This window comes from Mesoplodon densirostris, chromosome 10, assembly GCF_025265405.1.
Source record: "Mesoplodon densirostris isolate mMesDen1 chromosome 10, mMesDen1 primary haplotype, whole genome shotgun sequence".
Lineage (NCBI taxonomy): Eukaryota > Metazoa > Chordata > Mammalia > Artiodactyla > Ziphiidae > Mesoplodon > Mesoplodon densirostris.
The window spans coordinates 80,639,644-80,665,199 of record NC_082670.1 but is presented as its reverse complement, the minus strand read 5'-3'; the positions used below and the strand labels follow the sequence as shown (position 1 = coordinate 80,665,199).

Sequence of the window (25,556 nt, the reverse complement as noted above, 5' to 3'; positions counted from 1 at the left end):
TTTGTTCAACCATTGAATGAATGACTATATAACATTAATTATTACTCTTCTCAGTGTCCTGTGGGTACTTAAGCAAGTAGTCATCCAAGCGGGCAAAGTGAAGATGCCTAGAGATAAGCCTGTGTTTCTGTTTGAACAATGGTTAATATGTGGCTAAAAGCAGAAAAACAAGAAAGCAAACAATCCTTAGTGATAGCTTGAAGAAACTGATTCAAGGTCATGGGCTCACTTGAAAATGTTGTTACAGATTTAAGAAAAAGCCTATCAGCTTAGGCAGTAGATTAATTGTCTGTTGGTGTGTTGAGAAAAAAGGAGATGGAGCATGGGGAAGTATGTTTGTATGTGTGTGTGCATGTCCGTGTATAATGTATGCACGTGAACATGTGTCTGTACTAGTGAGAACAGTCTAATTTAGTGCTGTCCACTAGGACTTTTCAGCCATTATGACCACATTTTATCTGGCAGAAAGAAGGAAAAAGAGAAGGGGCAAAAGCAGTCAGATTGGAAGATGTGGTATCTATTTCAGGCCAACATATGCTCAGCTAAAAACCGAGAATGCCATTTTTTTTTTTTTTTTTTTTTTTTTTGCGGTACGCGGGCCTCTCACTGTTGTGGCCTCTCCCGTTGCAGAGCACAGGCTCCGCGGCCATGGCTCACAGGCCCAGCTGCTCCGCGGCATGTGGGATCTTCCCGGATCGGGGCACGAACCCGTGTCCCCTGAATCGGCAGGCGGACTCTCAACCACTGCGCCACCAGGGAAGCCCGAGAATGCCATTTTTAAGGAGGAAGGACTAAACAGATATTGATGACATGCCTGGTAGTAATATGTACTTTGCCAAAAAAACAAACACTTGAATAGATTTTGTGAAAATTTAAATGAAAAAGCTTTTAGGTACTGAGAAACAATTTAGGAGTGAAACAATTTCAAGCCAACAGGAAGCATAGGATTTAAAATAAATGTGTTGTGAAAATAAGTAAAATATCTATTTTATTTGAAATGCTCAACTGCAGATTGGAGAAAACTACCACATGACGCTGCAAGGTTTTCTTTGTTTTTGGTAGCATCCTCTTATTCATGTTAGGGAAGAAGAGAGGACAGAACATGGGAAATGTGCAGTGCACATATGTTTAACTTTTTAGTTGCTCCCCAATATTAATGAGGCTCTAATAAATCATTGACATTTTAGTGTAATTTACATAGCCTCGTTTCATAATGCTTGCCTTGTGATTTCCATTTTCCTCACCAGTAATTGTGATCAGTCATTTGATTGTTACGAAAATTCTTCTCTATCTAGAAGCTAAGGAACATATTAAAAACCTTTGGAAACTTAAGTAAGTAACAATAATGAATTATGAAATTACTGGAGGTGATAGTGATCAGTAGAATAATAAAATGCAATTATAATAAGCCCCACTTCTTCCTTTTATAACAGTCTTCTTTGTTCTGAAAATAAAATTTAAAAACAAAAGCAAGAAAAACTAACTCCTACTTAGCTATGGATATTTGTAATTCATCTCTTCCCCCTCGGTGCTTAGGACTACGGGGTAGCTATCTGGGGGTGGGTCCATGGAATCAGCATTTTCCTGGTGGTCAACACCCTTTCCATGTGATTCTTTGACATCTGAGAACTTGTTTCTTTTCTACCATCTCTCTTTGCCTTGACTGCCACTCATACTCCATTGGTTCCCTCTTCCTTTCAACTTTTGTGGAAAGGGCAAATGCTATAGATTAGAAGGAACACAGGAAACTGATATAGAAATATCTTCTTTGTCCATGTGTTATAAACATATGTAAATAAATGTATTTGTTTACATGTTCATTATCCTCCTTATTGGAAAATGTTAGGAAGAGTATTTGAAATTCCTAAAAAATTCAAGATTTTCAATATAAATATAATAAAACATAATACCTAGGTAATGATAATTAAAATAACAAAACTTACCAGCATGTATGGAGCTTTTTCTGTGTAGGAGACACAGTGCTGACACTGCGGACGTAGGTGGAAAACACTGATCTGGAGCTTGCAGCTTACTGGGAGAAGCTGACAAGTAAATAGGCAGTTTTATTGTGTTGCCATTTCTATACTGTTTGTTGGACAAACGTAATGAAGACCTTGTCGGGAAGAAGGAATGGGGATGATCTTTAGCATGGGGCTTCACATCCAATCTTATCATTTGATAAATTTTCTATGTTTCCTTGGCATCTAGTAAAGAATGCAGATCTCATTAGGATTACCTTTGGGAATGATCACACAGAATTTAGGAAGAAATCGCAGGGAAGTCTTTGAAGAAACAAAACGCATAGATAAATGTGTACTTAAACTTCTCTGGTGAAGTGACTTCTGCTCTACTCATTTTCCTAAAATGTCTTGCAAGTGCCTTACTAGCTTCAGTGTTTAAAAAGTACTGGCTGTGATGAGTTCACACAAAGGAATACGTATGTGCATCTAGATTCTTGCAAGTAAGTCTGCTTTGCAGTAAGAGGTCCCCACAAGTCCTGAAATAGTTTCCTTAATTCCTTCTGTGTGAGAAAACCCGGGCATGTTTTAACCATTTTAAACTTTTTTTTTTTTTCCCAAATGAGATGACTTCTTTTCCATTTCCCACCGTTTATTTTAAGGGAGTTGTAACTCTTGAATCTGAGGGTTGCTAATAGGTTTTGAAGGGAATCGCAAAGGCAGCATCTTCCTACTTCCTGCCAGCTGGTCTGGACTTGGTTTCCACCAACACACGAGCACAGGTTGAGTTGTCCTTTCCCACCTGGCTTCATGCTGGACCAGCTTCTCTCCCAAGTGCTCTGCTTCTGTCATCCCTCTTCCTCCTGGTTCTTTGTTCTATGGTATTTGAATTGGATAAAAATTATTCTCAGACTAAGGCAAAGTACTCTTTTATGAGGTAGCTCATTTGTGCTCCCATGATGTTTTTTCTCATTATGCAATAGTTCTAAAAACAGAACATATTCCTATTGATGAAGGGTCTTAATCCTGATACTGAAGTCTTCATTAGCCATTTTGCATCCTTTGTAGCGTGTGCTTTAGACTGATCTTCTGTTTCGATGGTGGAATTTAAAGGGTTTAGTTATTAGTCAGTTTTTTTTTTAATTGCCAACTGTAACTTAATAGCTACAGAACTGCTTCTTAACAGGTATCAACAACAGAAATACAAAGTTGAAACAATGAACTTTTTTTTTTTTATTCTCTCCGATGAAGACTCTAATTTTCTGTTAGAAGATTCAGAAAGCAGTAGAATGGCTTCTGTTGGTCAGAATCCACTTTATGGTTTTCAGTGCAGGGTGACTTGTCTCTGATCTGCTGTGGTAGGTCAATGCTGTTGATACTGAGAATCTAACTTTGTAAACTAGAACTACTAATTATAACACCATATGCTTGTTTACATAATATTATATAATTTTCAAAAACTTTTCCTCTCTATTGTACTTATGATAGCGTATGCCAGTATTACCATTCAATTCATGAGAAATGCAGGCTCCCATTGGTTGACTGCCCAGCTAATTTTCATAAGGCCAATAAGGAGGAGAGCTGAATGAAGAGCCAAGCCTTCAGCTTCTTGGGCATCTTGTATATAGACATGGCTTCTCTTCTGGGCACTAAAATGAAGTCAATTTATTCAAGTCCAATAATCAGGTGATCTTTCATTTCTGTAAATATTTAGTCTACTTATTCATTAAGTGGAAATTGAACAAGGGCAAACTTGTATCATTTTTCTTTATTTAAACTTTATTTAAAGTTAAATATATACATGTTTCTATGCTTCGGCGAAATTTTTGCTCACTAGAAAGTCATTGAAAATTCTGGGGTCTCGAAAGCCTCTTCACATGTTTGTCATATCCAAAACAAAAGGATACATTTTAAATGATGTATTAATTCCTTAATTGACTATCAAATTCTCATGAAGCAGAAAAGAGTACATAGTCACCCTCTTTTTATATTATCATTTTTATTTTATATTTGAATGTTCAGTTTAATTAGCAGAATATCAGAAAAGATAAAAAAATAAACACCTTGTTCACATGCACGACTTCCATTTTCTATGTATTTTTTAATGATAATTTACAAAATTTTAGACTTCATAAAATGCTTTATCTGAAAAATAATCAATATAGGACACTTTTACCTTTGGGATGCTACATAACAGTGTCTTAAATATTTTTTCCTTATTTGAGATATAATTGACATATTGCACTGTCTACATTTAAGGTGTATGGCATGATTTGACCTACATAGATCATGAAATACCACAGTAACTTTAGTGAACATTCATCATCTCATATAGATACAAAATAAAAGAAAAAGAAAAAAACTATTTTTTCCTTGTGATAAGAACTCTTAGGATTTCCTTTCTTAACATCTTTTATATATAACATACAACAGTGTTAATTATATTTATCATGTTATACATTACATCTGTAGTCCTTATTTATATCTGGAAGTTTGTACCTTTTGACCACCTTCCTGCAGTTCCTCCTTCCCCCAGCTCTTCACCTCTGATAACGTCAATCTGATCTCTTTTCCTATGAGTTTGTTTGTTTGTTGAAGTATAGTTGACCTACAACACTATGTTAGTTACTGCTACACAACATAGTGACTTGGCATTTCTAGGCATTACAAAATGATCACTGTGATAAGTCTAGTTACCATCTCTCACCATACAAAGATGTTACACTATAATTGACTGTATTTCCCAGGCTGTACATTTCATTCCTGTGACTCATCTATGTTGAAACTGGAAGTTTGTACATCTTAGCTTCCCTCACCTATTTCACTCATTCCCCAGCCTCCCTCCCCTTTGGTAGTCCCCCTCTTTTTAGATCTTCCCATTTCAAAACAAAAATACATGTAAGAGGAAAATGAAGGTCAAAAACTCTGGAAATATAGGCTTTTTAAAAATGTCTCTCAAATTAAGTTTGACCTTTTGCTCACAAATAATCATTCCTGGAAGGGCTGTAGAGTAAGAATAGACGTGTGTTAAGTATGTACATACTTAGAAGAGTGCCAGGGATGTTCCTAAATGTTTTCTTCAATTACCTGTGGAACTCCTTGGACCATGTTTTAGAAAATGGTTTTAATTTCCTTTGAAGGATTATCATAATTGAAAAGGTCACAGCAATCAGCTCCATTACTAATGCATTTGTACTTGCCAAGGCTCAGTCATGGGGAATCTCTCTGGTTTTCACATTCAATACTTTTCTTTTTGCTTTGTTGTTTGATAAGGGAGAAGAAAGTGTTGGCATGAAGGGGAAGTGAATTTGGTACCAACTCTTTTGTTGCTGTTGTTCCTGCAGCTCTGGTCTTTGCCTTTCTTAAGCCTTGTCATCTGTCAGGCGAAGTAAGAGTACTACTACATTAAGGGTGTTAAAAATGAATCTATCATTTCATGCTTTCAGAAAACACACTCAAGTAATCTTTAAAGTACCATTCTGTGTAGGCGATAGCTTCAAGGTTCCAGCATCACATATACGTAGTGAAACTTTTTTTTTTTTTTTTTTTTTTTTTGCGGTACGCAGGCCTCTCACTGCTGTGGCCTCTCCCGTTGCAGAGCACAGGCTCCAGTCGCGCAGGCTTAGTGGCCATGGCTCACGGGCCCAGCCGCTCCGCGGCATGTGGGATCTTCCCGGACCGGGGCACAAACCTGCGTCCCCTGCATCGGCAGGCGGACTCTCAACCACTGCGCCACCAGGGAAGCCCCAGTAGTGAAATATTTTAACCTTTCATTTCATGCTTCTCAACGTTTTACAAAACATTTTTCTGTTCATTTTAATTGGTGCTAAAAAACATGACTTCTAAAATTTTCTCAATAGAACTAGTTGAGTGATGTGAAAATTATTTTGTTTCCTCAGTACAAATTTTTATTTCTAATATTAGGGCAAATTTCTTAAATTAACAGTATAACTGTGGGTTCTTTTTTATTACTAGCCAAGGTAAAATTTAAAATATTTAATATTATTAGGTATTGCCAAGATGTAAAGGACAATATCCATTCTCATATAGTTTATCTTAGTCATCATGGACTTTATTCTATGCCATTTCATGTCTTAGATATTAGTTCTGGGGGGAAATCTGAGGAACTCATTAAAAAAGGTGCAGGTGTCCAATAAATTTATTTTTTTGCTCCTGTATAAATATTTGTATTCTTTTTTTTTTTTTTTTTTTTTTTTTTTGCCGTACGTGGGCCTCTCACTGTTGTGGCCTCTCCCGTTGTGGAGCACAGGCTCCGGATGCGCAGGCTCAGCGGCCATGGCTCACGGGCCCAGCCGCTCCGCGGCATATGGGATCCTCCCAGACCGGGGCACGAACCCGTATCCCCTGCATCGGCAGGCGGACTCTCAACCACTGCGCCACCAGGGAGGCCCAAATATTTGTATTCTTTTAACATCTATTCTTCTAAGCGTGTTTCCAAAGCCCAGTATTTTTTAAAATAATAGTGGATAATGGTATGTAAGAGCAGGATCTTAGGCATCAGGGAATAATAAAAACCTGGAAAAGTTTGAACTAAGTAGCACTGCCATGCAATTTTCAAATTCTGGGGCTATTTAGCACTTCCTGGTATGGTGTAGAGCTTGGGGACCTTGGGAAGCCAGCCTCACTCTGGTCATCTATAAAATAGGAATTAAAGTTTCTATTTTATTGGATGTTAAGAGGGTGAAACGAGATAGTTTATAGGAAGACACTTATTCCAGTATCTCCCTCCTGATGTTTAAACATGAAGTGATATTGAATCCATGTTTATGTTACTGGGATGTGAGCTAAGAGTTGAGTAGGAGCCCTTTTGTATGTTTCAGTTGAACCTGTGTGCCAATCACAGTGACCTACAGTGAATACGAACATAGGTAAGGATGTTACCATACCTATGTTACCTCATTTGTAAGGATGAGGAGAAACAGTCTTGTACTCTGGTAAGCTTGTTTTATGCGTACTGTTTAACTCATTAATTCCTGGCACCTTTATATAAAGAGACATGTTCAGGGATTTTTAAGAGTAAAAAACTGAAAAGCATATATTTTGATCAACCTGGGAATAATTAAATAAACTAGGTATACCCAAAGTATGGAATGCTGGTAGGTAAAAAGTATGAGGTATGTTTTTGACATGGGCATGTCTTTGAAACATATTGTTGATTAAACACAGAAGTTTACAAAACCTTTGCAAAACCTCTTGATCCCACATATGTACAATACTCTCACCTAAACACCACAAAAGATGTCTGTGTATGCATATAGCTAAATGCATGGAGAAAGGTCTGAAATTGATAATAAATGTTGCCTCTGTGAAGGGACATAGATAAGGTAGGAGCAGTAAGGGAGAGTTTCAAATTTTTCTATGTTGTTTAAATTTTTTTACAATGAGGATATTTTCGTGTATTGCTTGTGTATATAACTGAGGAAAAAAGGAAGTAAAGCACTCAATCATTTTGTAAAATTGCTAGCATCTAATTGACGGATACATGAGCATCTCCATTCACAAAAAAGGACAACTAGTGATTAAAAAATATATAAGAACCACTCCTTAAGGAAGCAATAAATTACTTACAGCAATAATTACACAATAACAAATTATACAACACTAAATTACTCAGTTGTAAACCCATTGTGCCTGGGCCCTTCACCAACCTTTAGTGATCATGAAATGAACTTCAATATTTAACAATGTTTAAGATTGAAGAGCTAAGCAGATGGTAACCTCTACTGGGCGTGAAGTGTAAGTGTAGTGGTGGGCATTGGATTCAAACAAGGAGTTTAAAGAGATACTGGCTTGCTTAATTTGTTCACTCTTCTGTTCATTCTTTTACTCTTTCATTCATTGTTTCCTGAGAAGCCGCTTTGTATCAGGCCCCAAACAAGCTGCTAGAGACACAGACCCAAGTAAGAAATCATCTTTGTCCCCGTGGGCCTCATCCAGTGACAAACATTTAGAAAGTGAATTATAATTTCTTGGGAAAATACCAGTCATTAAAGCATGGAGTCCGTAAGATCAAAGCATATAGAAGGGTGGCATTGACCTGAAAATGAGACAGGAAGGCTTTCTGAATGAAGTAGCCTCCACCTTGGGTTTTAAAATAAGCAAGAAGTACTCTGGCAGACAACAAGCCTGTGTGTGGGGGGAGAGCTGTATCCAGTAGAGAGCATGTTTGGGGAATTGCATGCAGACTGGGATTGCTGGAGACAAAATGCAAGACAAAATGTCCTCTCGGTTTTCCAGCAGAAGGAATTCCAGTCTAGCACCACTCTATGAGCACTGAAGCAAACAAGAGCTAGTGATAGATTGGTTTTTGGTTTTTTTTTTAAATCACTGGGAGGATTGCTGTATTGAGTTTTGCTTTTTGCTTCTACTTATTGTACCTTCCTACTGGAACCAACCTCTTTAAGGAACATAGTACACTCTCTTTAGTCCAAGTAAGGGTGACAGCTTCCTGTCGTGATGTTTTCCAGGCTTCCCTTTATAAAAGTGTCTTCAAGCTGGGCTACCATTGCCATTTAAATTGCTTCATTGTAGACTGTCAAGGGTGCTGCTTTCTATGTGAACTTTGAGGTTAAGTACCAGTCTTTATACAATGTTCTCTTCTGGATTTTCTCAGATATTTGGGAAGGATATACATTCACAAACTCCTTAACAGAGAACTGTCTTGACAGTCATTTAAAGATCTGAGTATCTGATGTTTTAATTGCTTTGAGAGAGAGGAAGGTGGGGAATGGCCTTTGAAGGTTACTGAATGATTAGGATCTAGGCTGGTCTGCTTTTAAGGAAATGGGTGGATTTGAGAAGCTATGTCTTCCTTTGGTTACTGTTCCTGCCTCATTTGGATTTACCAGTTAGAAAGCCAAATTGCTTTAAATATAGTGTCCGTGGGTTTGTATGTGTTTTAGAATCTGTCTTCCATTCCCTCTGTCTACGAACTCAGAAGTCACATGTTATTTACACTACTCCTGGTGCTCTTGGGTCTCTCAAAGCCCCAGAATAAATTTATACTTGGGAAGATAGGTATATTAAAATTAAAAATATACTTTATTATATCTATGATAACTGGGTACAGTTATCTTCAAATGCTGCTGAGCCATCGTTATTAAAGCAAGATTTCAAAGAGGGTTTAAAACCTACCAGTGTCCTATAACTAATACATTTGTGTTTCTCCAACAGTACATAAAGAAGCAAGCAAGGAAGGTGACACCTGCACAGTGGCCAGGGAGTGTAAGCTTAGCTTGGATCTTTGAGATTAAGAAGAGCTATCTCTTCTTCACAGCCTTGTAGGTCAATGGGAAAAATCTTAAAAATCAATTCTTTCAGTAGCCAGGAACACCTGAAAGGAAATCAAAACTTGCCTATTATGCTGACATGGTTTAACATCAGCTAAGAATCTTAGAAATGAATTTTAAAGTGTGAAGTCTGGCAACAATACATTTATCAAAATCTTTTGCTGGAAATGTAGCAATCACAAACTGTCATTTCTTTCTATATAAACCAGTAATCATCAGATATGGGGTATCAAAATAATACTATGTATATATGTGTATGGATATATTATACATAATTCAAAGGAAACTTGAAAGTATTAATTATTCATTAATTATATTAATATGTGTAAATGTTTACTTATTATGTTGATCTATTTAACTCAAAGGAATTCCGTAGGTATTAAGTATTCATTAAAACAATACATAGGGCTTCCCTGGTGGCGCAGTGGTTGAGCGTCCGCCTGCCGATGCAGGGGACACGGGTTCGTGCCCCTATCCCGGAAGATCCCACATGCCGCGGAGCGGCTCGGCCCGCGAGCCATGGCTGCGGAGCCTGTGTGTCCGGAGCCTGTGCTCCGCAACGGAAGAGGCCACAGCAGTGAGAGGCCCGCGTACAGCAAAAAAAAAAAAAAAAAAAATACATAAACACATGTAAGAATAGTTTAACTTTCTAAGACATTAGTTATTCTTTTTGATGTTCATGTGAAATGTATGCAGTCTTCATGGTCAGGTCTAATAGAGGCTTCATTGAATGGGTCTTCATTGCACTCCTACTTTTGTGGTAGGCACTATTGTAGGCCCAGGGAACAGGAAAGTGAACCAGACAGACAAGGTTCCAATTTTGTCTGAGCACATAGTCTAGTGGTAGAGGAGACACTGATGACACATGGCTTATTTTTGAAATGAGTCATTCAAGAAGAAAGATGATTTCCAAAAAATGATAAGGATTATGAAGAAAATAAAGCAAAAGAATGAAAGAACATAAGAGGCTGAGTAGGGAAAGGGGAGTGGAACGGGTGGGTAGGAGGAGGGTAAGGAGGGAGGATGGCTTTAGATAGCATAGTCAGAGAAGGCTCTCCAGAGAGTGATGCCACCTGAAGGAGCCACCCATGAGAACATCTGGGGAGGAGCTCTCCAGACTGATGCAAGAGCACACCTCAAGGCCCTAAAGTGTCCAAACATTTGGCATGATTAAGGCACAGGGATAACCCTTGTAGCTCTTGGGTAGTTAATAGGCAGAGCTGGGTACTTGAGGAGATCTGAGAGTGGTGAGCAGGAATCAGATCATAAAGGGCCTTTTGGACCAAGGCAAGTTCTTGGAATTTTATTCTAAGTGCATTCAGGAGCCAATGGAGATTTAAAAACTTTTTATCACAAAAATTTCAAACATACACGAAAAATGGAGAAATATAATGACTCCCCATGTACCCATTATCCAGTTTCAGTAATTAGCAACTCATGGCCAATTTTGTTTTATCTATGCTCTCTCCCCAACACCATCACATAATTTGAAGTTTGAGGCCTGTCCTTTTCTTTGTGAATATTTCACTATCTCTAAAGCATAGAAACTCTTTTTCAAAACATAGACACAGTACCATTATCACACCTATAACTTTTCAGTAATTCTTTAGTATCATCAAATATCTAGTCTCAGTTGGGATTTTTAGCAGGGGAGTGGTATTACCTAATTTACAATTTTTAAAAAAAGAGTTCCTACCCTGTTGTATATATCAGAGCTTAGTGGAAGCTGGGAGATCACCTAGGGACTCTTTGTTTGGGTTTGGCATCAGTGTGGCCCGAACAAGAGTGTGATGATGGAGTTAGAGAGAACTGACCAGTTTTGGAGGCAGAACCCACTTGTTGATCTTTACTATAATTTTGGCTTAAGACACTGAGTGACTGGGGGAGAATAACAATCGAGATGGAGAAGACTTGAGGAGAACAGCTGTGGAAGGGGAAATTAAGAATTTCATTTTGGCCTTAATTTCACCTCTGAAAATGGAGAACAATTTTTATATCAGCCTTAAAAAGTAAAAGGGAAGATAAATGGTATTATGCATCCACATTTATAGGTACTTACCTTTAATCCTGCTCTAGGATATATGTTAAGGGGAATGTGATAACGGAAGAAATCGTTTCTGTTCTTAAAAAAAGTATGGGTTTACTTGAAATCTATTCAGGTCCACTCAAGGAAAGCCTTTCACTGAGATTGCTTTGAAAGATAATAAGAAGTCTGAGACGTCTGGCTGTCCAGTAACACTGCCTTCCACCAGCCTACCACAAATACAGTGACCTTACTTTCTGAACCTGAAATCGAGACCAAAGATTTGAAAATTGAGAGTGTACTTAGAGACAGTATGCAAGAATATAGGACATCAGAGCTGGCTTGGGGAAAAAACTAGAAACCTTAATAACTACAACCCCCGCCATTTTTACCATTAGTTTCCACTGAAAAATTCTCTGCAGACACTGGCTTCTGAATTGGTTTACCATCTATTATTAACATGTATAAATTAATGTATGATTGTTGCTCATTGTTACCTGTTCCAGAAAAAAACCTCTCCCCTCCTCCTCCTTTTCCTTCCCCTTTCTCTTTGAAGCCTCACCTTGCTTTTGAGACCTTCTTTTTAACTAAAATCAGGCCCACCCAGGATTATCTCCCTAATTTAAATTTGAATGATTAGAAATTTGAATTACATCTGAAAAATCCCTTCACAGCATCACCTAGATTGGTGTTTAATTGAATAAGTGGGGGTCATTGCCTAGCCATAGTGTCCTCATCTATTTAAAAGGGATAATACTTCTTGTTTAGGGAGTTAAATGAGTTGTAGTTTAGCATAGTACTTGATACATGGTACCTCCTCATTAAGGATTAACTCTTCTATATGGTGGGGTGGGAAAGCCAAATGGTCATCACCTTATGGTGACAAAGAGGATCTGCCAAAACTAGATAGCATGTTGTTGACTGACAGAAGCTAGACACAAAAGAGTCCCATGCATATAAGACATGAAAATGCTCAGAATTCACCAGTGGTGTTGGAAGTCTGGATGTTGGTTACCCTTGAGGAGGTGGTCTCTGGAAGGCTCCATGAGGTGGGCTCTGGGGTGCTGATAATATCCCATTTCTTATTCTGAGTGTTGGTTATATGGAAGTGTTCAGACTGTAAAAATTCATCGAACTTGTATATGTATACTGATTTTACTTAAATAAAAATTTAAATACAATTAGATGATAGATACCAATATTACAGATAGATAGCCTTGTTGTATGTGTCATGTAGGGTGTGTATGTGTGGATGTGTGTGTGTTTTATCATTGCACAGTAGGATAGTAAGTAGAAAAATCCTTCCTCCCAAATTACAAATATGGCAGTAGCTCAGAGGAAAGATGGGAGAGGGCTTTCATTAGCATATTTGACCCTATCTCATAAAATTATTTCTGGGGAGTTTCTGTGGCTGTATCTAATGAAATTATAATGGCTATCAAAACATTTTGAGAATCCTTTTGGACAAAAAGGCATTCTTCTCACAAGACTATTAACTCGGGGGCCAGAGCAATTGAGTTTCCTTTTATGAACTGAACTTCTCTTTGCAAGACCAGTAAGTTGTCTCTTTCAAAACACAAATGCAGTGAGCTTGCATGCTCATTATCTGTTTGTCTTATGCTATCTGCGTCTTCTTTATGATCAGAGTCTAGGAAAGCAATTAAAAACAAATCCTATGTCTGCACCAGAGTGATATGATCTGACACTATTGTCTAAAAAGTATAAATGAGGAATTATAATATCATTTTACAATGATAAAGGTGAACATTTGCATTTCTAGATATTGGCTTGGATACCAATACATATTTTTTAGTATATTAAATAAAATGTTATAGTTCCCCTTAATATTTGACTGTTGATGATGTCGTTTTATACTTTAAGTCAGCAGTGTCCAATAAGGCTTTCTGCAATGATGGACCTGTTCTATTATCTGTGCTGTCCAGTATGGCAGCCAGTAGTCACATGTGGCTATACACACTGGAAATGTGCCTCATGAACTAAGGAAGCACAATATTAATATTATTTTATCTTAATTAATTTAAATTTAAATAGCCACACCTGGCTAGTGGCTAAAGTGTTGGACAATGAGGTTTGAAATCTAAGTAAAATATGGTGTTCGGACCCAGGTTAGTGGTTGATTGTGCTTAATTCTTTTCAAAGAACTTCTCAAGAGTTCATCTGCATAATGTTTTTCTCAGCCTCATTGCTGGTCTTCTGGTGGAAAAGTCCCCTTGTAAAAACATAAGGAGATCTCAAGGTTCTTAAACATACAGCAAAAACACCTACTTGAGTGCTTTTACCATTTCACCAATTCCTTCATTTCCTTAATCTCTGGGCACAGTCCTTTCTCTCCCATCACAGGCTATGGCTGTCTTGAGGGTTGTGTTCCCAAGATTCTGGGACATAGTAAGAAGTCAGTAAGCAGTAAGCAAATAAAGGTCTGCCACATAGTAGGAGTGTGAAAATGAAGAGTTTATATTATTATCGTTGTTATTGCCACTGTGAAGCACAGTGTGGAGTGATATGGTCATCTCTTTGTGGTTTATTGTAAGCCAAGAGGTGTGAAGGATGAATTTACAATATTAAAAAAAATTAAATGATAAAAACAGCAAAAAAACCCCTAAAAAAAACAACTGACAGCTCTCTCTTGTAACCATCTCCACACTCTTCATAGTTTGTAAAACTTACTTAGTAATTGATGTATAAAACATTTTCCATTTTGTTTAAAAAATGTCAAGAAGAGGAGGCAATAATTAAAGAGGACTAACTAAAGAAAGCAAGAACAGCAGAGTACAAGGGTCAGTTCACTATTCCATAGACTCTTTTTTAATTAAAAAAATTTTTTTAATTGAAGTATAGTTGATTTACAGTGTTGTGCCAACCTCTGCTGTACAGCAAAGTGACTCAGTTATACACATAGAGACATTCTTTTTTTTACATTCTTTTCCATTATGGTTTATCACAGGATATTGAGTATAGTTCCCTGTGCTATACAGTAGGACCTTGTTGTTTATCCATTCTAAATGTAATAGTTTGCATCTACCAACCCCAAACTCCCAGTCCATCCCTCTCCCTCCCCTCCTCCCCAACCATTCTATAGACTCCTGGAGTTGGAAACCATGTTGGGTGTCAACTCCCTTCATGTGAAGATGAGATAACTTAAGCACAGAGACCAGAACTAGTTGCTATTGTAATACTTGTTTTATTCAAGGGTCTTGTAAGAATATTTTTGAACAGTGATCCATAGTTAACCTAATTGGGGATAAATGCGGTATATATTAAAGCAGGACCCCAAGAGTTGTTTAGTTAAGCCATATTCTTCCTTCTTCGAGGAAATCACTGAACAGAGGCAGGTATAAAAAACGCATGCCACAGGATTTGCAGACAGCCCTCACATTTCAAGAGAAAATACAAATAATGAAAACATAACACACTTGAATTAAGCTATCTCCCTGGCAAGAGTCAGGAAACTTTCAATTCCTTACTTACCCCGACTTGGGTAATGAAAATATTATTTCCAGGAGTAGGAGAGTGATCCTCTGGGGAACCCTGTCTCACTCACAAGCAGAGTTAAGGTATTTGAGTTCTGAAACATCTGCCAAAAAATCCAATAACATATGAAACAGCCAAATATGTTCATTTTTATTAAGAATCTCAGTAAATGTCATTTTCTGGTGCCAGTGAAGTGCTGTGAAACTGGTGGGGAGTGTTTGGGGATTCCACTGAATCACGGATGGTTGCAGCTCATTGCTCCAACCCATCTTTTTAATGTGTTGTGTTATGTGGTTTAGTCCGAGAAGAAAGCTTATTTTGGCTTACTTCCTTCACATGAATGGGAAGAATTTTGATTTGCTACGTTTCTCTGAGCTCTTGTATATTTTCTCATCCTCCTAACTGCTAGTTTATTTATTTAGTTATCCTTAATATTTATTTATTTATTTGGCTGTGCTGGGTCTTAGTTACCACAGGCAGGATCTTTAGTTGCGGCACGAGGGAACTTTTACTGATAGTTGCGGCATGCATGCAGGATCTAGTTCCCCGACCAGAGGTCAAACCCGGGCCCCCTGCATTGGGAGGTTGAGGTCTTAACCACTGGACCATTAGGTGAGTCCCTAACTGTTAGTTTATTGAGGTTAAGTGCTTTCTTTTGTGGATGTGTGGAAAGGACTTTTGATTTTTCTTTAAATTAAATCTGATCCAATTACCACATTAGATAGGTAGATTTTTTGCCAGAGAAGAGAGAGACTCACTTTCACATGGAGGGCCGGAAAAATTTTAGACAGGAGGTGAGACCTGAGTGTCCACAGAGGGAAGCTTGCTCGGAAACCAGCACTTGTCAAGGAAAAAGGACTGCAGCGTGATTATTACTTCTCATTCTAGAGACACTCACATACTCCTGAGTCCCCTTCCTGACTGTTCCTCCCTCCTCTATATCTAGACTCTGGTGACAACTAACTGTTGCTTTCCCTACTTGCTTCCTTCCAGCCTGGACACTGTCCGTTTCTCATTTTCTCAAAGTACTTCTTACCTGCAGCCACGGAGCATAGCAGACACACTAAAGCTTTAGGCTAAAGGAGGGGGATCACAGAACATAGCAGTATAATACAGGCAATAATTTTTAATTGAACAGAGGACAGCTCTCTTGTAAAAATCCACTGGTCATTCTTCGACACAGGGCATCTCTCCCAGATGGTGTGCCAGGTCGAATTCCCCTGAGGCCAGTTGTTAACATCTGCTCCAACCTGTGTCTTCCTACAGTCATCACATCTCCTCTCTGTTGGTGGGCCTTATCCCATGATCCAATATTATGTTTTTTCTTTTTTTTTTTTTTACAAATTTATTCATTCATTCATTCATTTATTTATTTATGGCGGCATTGGGTCTTCGCTGCTGTGCACGGGCTTTCCCTAGTTGTGGTGAGCCAGGGCTATTCTTTGTTGCAGTGCTCAGGCTTCTTATTGCAGTGGCTTCTCTTGTTGCGGAGCATGGGCTCTAGGTGTGTGGGCTTCAATAGTTGTGGCTCGCGAACTCTAGAGCTCAGACTCAGTTGTTGTGGCACACGGGCTTAGTTGTTCTGAGGCATGTGGGATCTTCCCAGACCAGGGCTCGAACCTGTGTCCCCTGCACTTGCAGGCGGATTGCTAACCACTGCGCCACCAGGGAAGCCCAATATTATGTTTTACAAACAGAGGATCCAGCCACCCTGGGTCCCTTCAGCAAGGTAGACTCACAGAAATGTTGAAATGACCATTTTTCCTTTAACATGACTGAATTCCTAAGCAGGGCTTTGGCCTCTACCAGTCCTGTTAATGGAAATACAAAGAAGAAGAAGGTTTTAGTTGGTCTTAGCCCAGAATATGCTGTTTATAGGTCATCTGTCCCCTCCCCCGTCCTACCATTGTTTCAAGTTACAGCTCAGTTTTGTCGATCCCCAAATCACTGTCTTAGAAGAGGACAAATGTTGTGCTCACTTCAGCAGCACATATACCAAAATTGGAACGATACAGAGAAGAGTAGCATGGTCCCTGCACAAGGATGACAAATTCGTGAGTCATTTCATATTTTTTGAATTGGGAGACTGGGATTGACATATATATACTACTATGTATAAAACAGATAACTAATGAGAAGCTACTGTATAGCACAGGGAACTCTACTCGGTGCTCTTTGGTGACCGAATTGGGAAGGAAATCCAAAAAAGGGGGGATATATTTATACATATGGCTGATTCACTTTGCTATACAGTGGAAACTGACACAGCAGTGTAAAGCAACTATACTCCAATAAAAAAAAATTAAAAGCTACTACTGAATTCTGATGTTCAAAAAAAAGGGACACATTTTGCTTTAAATGCTTATTAATTATTTCTGTAGTGTTTAACAAAGCAGCCTTTTGGGAGGTAAGCCTGTCTACTACTTCTACTTATCTCCCTTGGGATATTAAACTCCAACCATCGAGTGCCGTGTGACATACGAGCACCAGGCTGCATGCTTTCTTGTGTCTGCCCTTTCTTTCCTCTCTGCCTGGAAGGGCCTCTCTAACTCCCTCCCCGCACCCCCAGTCCTCAGGACATTTCTATCTGGACCATACCTCCTGGTCTTTTAGCCTTCTTTTTGAACTTTCTCCCACTCCTTAGGCAAAGACAGACATTCTGTCTGATTTCTGCCAATATTCTTTGCATCAGTTATCAACTCTCCCATTTTCCGTTCCATTGGCAGTTGCTCCTTTAGATTGTAGATCACTTCAGAGGAGGCACATACCTGTCTCTCTTGTTTTCCTAGGATCTGGTGTAAGTCCTCAGTAAGTGTTTGCGTGAAAGAGTGAACTAAGGTGGGACATTGTAAGAATATCCAGTTTAGTTTGTCAGTATGTAGTTAACCACATCCCTGGATAAAGCATCTTACCAGGTGCCCAGGGGATAAAAGATGAGTAGGGACCTAGGGCTACCATAGCGGAACAGAGTGTGGTCTGTGAACTATTAAAAAGTCAGTATGTGATCATTCTTGGAAGGGGGACAGAAGCAAAGTGCGGTGAAAGATCCAGTAACGGAGAATTTATACCTAGTTGTGGAAGAGGACAATTTAACAAGCAGTACTCCTGTATTGATTTGAAATCTGAAAATCCTGGTGACAGATATAAAGAGAAGGCCCAGCCTGCCCTCATGGAGAGTATGGTTAGGGAAGCCATACAATTTGCCTTCCAAAAGAGGAAGTTTGCGAGAACATGGATAAACTGGAACTTCATGGTTACCCTGATTATGATCTAGTAGGAACATAAATACAAGGAGAGACTTCATGAAGGGAACCTTCAGAAGATCCTTGAAAAATCAGTGAAGACACCTACAAGAGCAGATTATAGGTCTTGAAGGAAAATGAAGCACACTCTTTAATAAAAAACAAATTTTCTTCAATACTTAGGTTAATTAACCTCTGCATTTACAGAAAAATTGGTCTACTCCTTGTTGTTTGTCATAGTTTTGTGTAAGGATCAGCTCAGGACAGTTTTACCTTGACCAGTGTGTATATACTGACAGTACATAGTATATGTAGTGGATCTTCAGAATAGGAAGCTTGGATTCTCCTTTCAACTTGATTTTGGGCAAGTTAAACAACCTGTATAGACCTCACTTTTCTATACGACGAGGATAAAATGAGAAAAAAATAAATAGCTACTTCACATGGATTTTTTTTTGGAGGAATAAATATGTTAAATTTCTTAGCATGGTGCTTAATAGGAACTCTGTAAAGATGGGCTGTTATTGTTAATTTTTTATAGTTAAAACTTTACATAGGACACAAAGACATACTTCTACAAGTTGATTTAAAAGCTACCAAGCTTATCATGTTGTTTTGACAGCCATGCAAGCATCAGGTAAAAAGGTGACAAAACACAGGTACAGAACTGTGACCTCACTGGACTTTGAGAGTGAGGAGACTCAGGGGCAGGCCTGGTCAGCTGGGGGCGCTCTGAATTCCACTGAGGGCTGCTGAAGGGGAGAGAAACCAGAGGTCTCTCCTAGGTAGTGAGATCCAAAGTTTCAGTCATTTCTCAGAGAATTCCCAGTGGTGCTAAGAAAGCAATTTACACCTGTATCTGGGGTGGAGACTTAGCAGGGGGCTTTGGAAGAAGCCTCTGGCAGCCTGTAATTATGAAAATAAAAGTCTAATAGTATGAAAGACAGTGATTAGATTAGCAATACTTAAATTCATTGAATAGTGAAAAGAGGGCTGAGCTTGTAGACTCTCAACAAGCTTGTTGCTTAGGAGTCGTGAAGGGAAGTCAACTGTGTGTGTGCAGCTTTTATATTAGTAAATAAAAAGTCTCCTGTTAGTACCTCAGGAAAGAAGTATTTTCATTATGAAACAAAGCACAGATTGATTATGCACTGCATAGATGCCGTATAATACAGGGTTAAGAGAACAGACTCTGGTGCGTGACACACTTGAATTTGAGTCCTACTTCTGCTGTTTCCTAGCTGTGTGACTCTCTTAGCTTGGGCTGCTATAATAAAATACTATGGACTGGGTGGCTTAAGTGACAGAGATTTATTTCTCACAATTCTGGAGGCTGGGTACCAGCCTGGTCGCCTTCTGGTGAGGCCTTTCTTCCTGGTTTGCAGACAGCCACCTTCTTGCTGTGTCCTCACATGGCAGAGAGTGAGTGCTCCTGTCTTCTCTTCTTGTGATGAGAGCATGAATCCCATCATGAGGGCACCAGCTCCATGACCTAATCTAACTCTGATTACCTCCTCATGGCCCCACTTCCAAATACCATCCTATTGGGGATTAAGGCTTCAACATATGGATTTAGGGGGATGCAGACATTCCATCCATAGCAGTGACCTTGAGCAAACATTTAAGCTCTTCATACCTAGTCCTCCCCTGCAAAACAAATAATATGAGTATCTCCTCAAATCGGGTATTTTAATAAAGAACTTGCACACAGCCTGCCATAGAGCTAGTGCTTAGTAAACATCAGCTCTCCCCATGGAACTCTGCTGTGTAATGCCCGCGTAAGGGGAGCTGGAACCCCAGGAAGAGTGCCTCCCTTCATTTGTAATGAACTGTGTCCTCGAGTGTGGGAAAAGATCCTTTTAGATGAAAAAATATATATGAACATGAATGTGTATGTGTTTTAATAGCCAAAGGTTAATTGCAATGTAATTTGGAAATATATATATATATATATATATAGTCCCCAGAAAACCCATTATTTTACAAATTTTGTTGATTAGTATTGAGGCTTGAGTAAAAAATACTGTGTGGGGAAAAAATTGAGTAAATAATTGGTACACGTGGTACTGAGAAATGTCATAAACTGTACAGGAGGGAAGGTGAATGATTGAAGTTTGGGGAGCATGCAAAGGGACTGTGGAGGAATAAGTTTTCTTCTCTAGGGCCTGTGTTTTGCCCACCCTAGTAAGAGGGACCAGGGCTGTTTTCACAGAAAGAAGATACTGTTTCTCATGTTAGATGAAACTTCAACCAGCTGAGTCACATGTAATCTCAGTTTCGCTCCCTTGATTATCCTCTGAGTGTAACTGCTAAACTAGCAGGTTCATTTTTTTCATGCCAGATTTTGTTTTTTGAGCACTTACTGCCTACTGGATTCTGCTCTGGTTGCTGGGAAGATAGTAATAGGCAAGATAGACAAGGCCTCTGTCCTGATGGAGTGTCGATTTCTGTGTGTGTGTGACTGTGTGTGCATGTGTTTGTGTAGAGATAATCAATAAGAAAACTCATAGAAAAGAAGGTAATTTCACATACCAAGTGCAATGAAAAACCTTACCTAGGGCAGTGTGATTGGGAATGGGAAAATGGATGCTCTGCTCTAGATAGGAGAATCTTTGAAGAGGTGACTTTGAGTTAATATCTAAAGGAAGAGAAGGGACCGCCCATTAAAACAAAAAATCTATGGGAAGGGTATTCCAGGCTGAGCGAGCATCAAATATCAAGAGTTTGGAATGACAGGGACTGGCCATTTTTTAGTAATAAGAATGGTACGAAAAGAAGTTGCAGAAGTAAGTACGTGACCAGATCATGAAGGAGCCTTGTAGACAGTGCGCAGAAGTTTGCATTTTATTCTAAGTACGCATCGAAGCCCGTGGAGAATTTTAAGCTGAGGAGTGATATGATCTTACCTGATACTCTCATAGATGACTGTGGCTGTTGGAAAGAGAGTGGACTGTAGGGGAGCCAGGTGGGAACATGTATGCCTGTTAGGCGACCCAGGCCGGTGGTAATGGGGGGCAGTTCCTTTTATACTGAACCGCTGTTCTCCTGGTGCACTTGTTTTTCTCCCACCCAGAATATTGGACTATCTACTCTGAAGAGTTCTTTTTGCCCAAAACAAAGCAAAAAAGGTTCAGAAAACAGAACAACCTGTTGATCATAACATGTACTAAGTTAGTGGATGAGAAAGGAAGCTAGATGGAGCGGTTACTCAAAGATACTTTTACAAGATATTTTGTTTTCCATTTAGCATGTGGGACCAGTTGAATTCACAGTTACATGATTCTCAGGAGCTGTGAGGGTACATTAAGAATAATAAGGACATAGGCTAAATCCTTTAGGCAGTATGGAGCCATAATATACCACATGTCTTACTGTTAATTCATGTTGCCAGCCCACTCTTTTAATAGCAGCCAGGAGCCATAATGACACATGCTGTGAATATATATTAAAACAGTCCACACAAGTTGCTCTAGTGGTGTTGGTTAATTGGGTGTTATTTGGGATCCAGAAAGGATGGCATCTATTGTGGTTTTTCTTTTCTCATACTGCTGTGAAGAAAGTGCCAGCTCTAAGTGCTTAATCTGTGTGCTTCCTCCGTCTGTGCTCTGGCCTGGAAAATAAATTTTTGGTGCCTCAGTCCCTGGATTTGAGCAAGTACTATTGCCTTGTCCTCCTTTTGGCCAAACCATCAACATAGCATTTGCTACTGAAGTTGTACTTAAATGTGGTGGGAAATGGGTTTTTTATTATTAAAAAAAAAAAATCTAACGGATCAAAAAATTGTATTTTTTCTTTTCCCCCTGAAAGTTAAAAAAAAATTGCATACCATAATAAACAATTATGTATTGTTTGAATTTGTCTTAAAATTTATTTTATATGTCATTTTAAATGAAAGTGGAAGTATACTATGAATGCTATATTGTCAATTAATTTTTTAATGATATCTCTTGGACATTATTCATATAATTTGAGGGTGGCATATACAAATGCTTACAAGGGGAGAACCAGGCAGTGTAAATTAGTGAAAAGTAGTGGGTAGGAAACCTGTTCAGGCCAAAGCATATTTCTGCCCAGTTTTGTCAGACCTTCTAGTTTTTTGAAAGAAGCTTGACATTTGCATTTTATGTGAAATCCCCCAATTTTTAACTTATGTTTTAAAATTATGTGGGCCCAATTAGGGCGAGAAGCATCCACGTTGTCTCTGATACAGATTTACCTTATTATTAATCTAATCGCCTTTTGCTAGACATTTAGTTCTAAAATTCATGTTTATACCACCTATCCTGACTTGTAATTCTTTGCCACTTTCTTGTTGAAATAAGCTTTTGTAGCCAAGGGACCTGATGTCCATGAGTCACACCAAAGGATTTTCCCTAGGTGCAGGTACGGGGAAACTAAAGTATGAGTAGATAAATTCAGTAACAGTAAGTTCACTGAAATATTTAGAACTTAGATAAGGCAGATTGAGGTTTAGTAGGATCTGGAGATTATGCAATTTTTAGAGCCCTCCTTAGCATAAAGCATACAAAATTAAAACCATACAATTAGATACAGGGTCTTGAGGGGGACCTTAAAGCAAGGGACCCTGAAATCTCTGTTTCATTAGCCTCTGGGTGAGGACAAGCTCAGCTCAATATTCTGTATTAATCTAAATGGGAAAAGAATTTGAAAAAGAATGGATATTTCTATGGGTATAAATGAATCACATTGCTGTATACCTGTAACTAACATGTCACTGTTAATCAACTATATACTCCAATACAAAATAAAAATGAAAAACAAAAAAAGAAATGGAGTGATTGGGGAAAAAATAACCTCCAAGGAGAAAGCATAGTTGGCTTTTGGAGATTCACTAAGGAACATGGGGGTATCACTTACACTGACATTTCAACAGAGAAAATGAAAATATTCTGTCACGTGATCTGGGAGCCCTCTATCTGGTTCAATATTTTAAGAAGTATTTCCCCTATAATTCTGACTACTTTCAAGGTTCCTTACTCTATACAGAGTTTACTGTTTTAATCAGGAAGATGTCAGGAGAAATAACTCAGTTCATTTCAGGACTACAAACTGCCTTCTGTTTAACATAAATACATTAACCTTCGATAGAATTTTCTTTCAATTTCTAGGGACTCCAAAATCTGGTTATTTACAGTATCTGCTACACAAACTGATGAAATAGATATTGAACGAAAAATAGGACCATTAAGGAAGAAAAGATTTCAACGTATTAGCTTTCTTATAGTCAGAAGGCTGAGAAACATTAGTATTTGATGATTAAATGTCTGCCAAAAGGATCATGAATGGGCAGAAACCCATCATGGCCAGAAAAATCTTCAGCAGCCATGAAAACCTAAAAAGAGAAAAACAGATGTAATGGGAAAATTAAATAGTTTGTGTGTGGGCGGGGTGGGGCGGGGTGGGGGCACAGGTAAGTGGGTAGATAGACCGTAGGTAAAGAAACTAAGCTCCAAGTCATTTCATTCGGCATTGGTTAAAATTACAGTAAAATCAGAGATTGCTGGCTACAGTGGTGCTTCAGGAGAGTCTTTGAAGAAGCTGTTGGAATGAGTATTTGGAGAAAATAAAGCAATAAAGCCTTGATGGTGTTAGCTCTTACCTTTGTTTATAAGCAGGGCAAGAAAGGAGATTAGTTTACATATACACTTTCTCATTAGCATAACGTTAAGATTCAAATACCAATTCTTTTTTTTTTACATCTTTATTGGAGTATAATTGCTTTACAATGGTGTGTTAGTTTCTGCTTTATAACAAAGTGAATCAGCTATACATATATCCCCATATCTCCTCCCTCTTGTGTCTCCCTCCCTCCCTCCCTGTCCCACCCATCCAGGTGGTCACAAAGCACCAAGCTGATCTCCCTGTGCTATGCAGCTGCTTCCCACTAGCTATCTATTTTACGTTTGGTAGTGTATATATGTCCATGCCACTCTCTCACTTTGTCCCAGCTTACCCTTCCCCCTCCCCATATCCTCAAGTCCATTCTCTGGTAGGTCTGTGTCTTTATTCCTGTCTTACCCCTAGGTTCTTCATGACATATTTTTTTTCTTAGATTCCATATATATGTGTTAGCATATGGTATTTGTCTTTCTTTTTCTGACTTACTTCGCTCTGTATGACAGACTCTAGGTCCATCCACCTCACTACACATCTTGTTCTCACTTAACTGTGGGACCTGGGGCAAGGTCCATGTACTAGGGCTGATAATAATAGTATCTAAGGTTGTAGGGAAGATTTAGTAAGTAAAAATTGTGAAGCTCTTAGAACAGTGTTGTATGTGAGAGTGTTGTTTTTGTGGTAATGATTATTGCCATTACTATTGAACACATACTTTGTATCTTGTCATCAAAAAATTGTTTCTTCTGTTAAGAAATTTTCTGTTCTTAAATAGATCAAAATAAATCAAAAGGTTTGTCTTAATTGTGATTTTCAAGCATCTTTGCCTCAAAAGTTTGAGGTTATGTGTTTGTTATTAAAGGTGACATTTGTTAAAATGCTTTTAAAGGAGAAAATTGTTCACTTAAAGCTGTAAACTCTGCTTGTCGTGGGAAGTTGAATTTTCCTCTGAACTCTGTTGTAATGAACACATTACTAATGACCCAGCCTAACCAATCCTGTTATAATTTACTTAACAGTGTATAAGACTATAACAGTTTTTTCCAAGTTAGCAATATTACATGAAAACATTCTTTCTCACGTAAAGTGTATTTAAGTAAAACTTAAAATAACTATTTCTAAAAGATTTAATATTACTTATAATACACTATCTCGTTCTTTCTTAAACCATAAAATAATTTCCTATGCAGTGGTTCTTTTTTTAAAATTTTATTTATTTATTTATTTAATTTATGGCTGTGTTGACTTCGTTTCTGTGCGAGGGCTTTCTCTAGTTGCGGCAAGCAGGGCTCACTCCTCCTCGCGGGGCACAGGCCTCTCACTATCACGGCCTCTCTTGTTGCGGAGCACAGGCTCCAGATGTGCAGGCTCAGTAATTGTGGCTCACGGGCCTGGTTGCTCCGTGGCATGTGGGATCTTCCCAGACCAGGGTTCGAACCCGTGTCCCCTGCATTGGCAGGCCGACTCTCAACCACTGCGCCACCAGGGAAGCCCCTATGCAGTGGTTCTTAAACATTTTGGTCTTAGGACCCTTTAAACTTTTAAAAATTATCAAAGACCCAAAGGGCTTTTGTTTATATGGTTGTATCGATATTTACTGTAATAGAAATTAAAACCAAGAAATGTTTAAGCTATTAATTCATTTAAAATAACAATAATAAATCCATTATACATTAATATAACTTTAAAAAACTTCATTTTTGAAAAAAAATGAGAATGGCATTGTTTTATAGTTTTGCAAATCTCTTTAATGTTTGATATAATATGTTAATTAACTACAGTTGTAAAATCTGCCACAAAGAAAGATTACATGATCCCATGAGAGGTATAAAAGGATACCTAACATATTTCAATGGACTGAAGAGTAATTTTCTTAGGAAGTGACACATAAATC

General features: G+C 38.5%; 1 protein-coding gene and 1 non-coding gene across 15 annotated transcripts in view; both read left to right on the top strand.

Moving 5' to 3' along the window:
* Positions 1-25,556, top strand: part of FHIT (fragile histidine triad diadenosine triphosphatase) — a 1,490,046-nt gene that overhangs the window by 968,026 nt on the left and 496,464 nt on the right. The window lies entirely within an intron of this gene.
* On the top strand, positions 16,755-16,857 carry LOC132498108 (U6 spliceosomal RNA). The gene has a single exon (XR_009533720.1). It is a non-coding gene; the product is annotated as a U6 spliceosomal RNA (small nuclear RNA).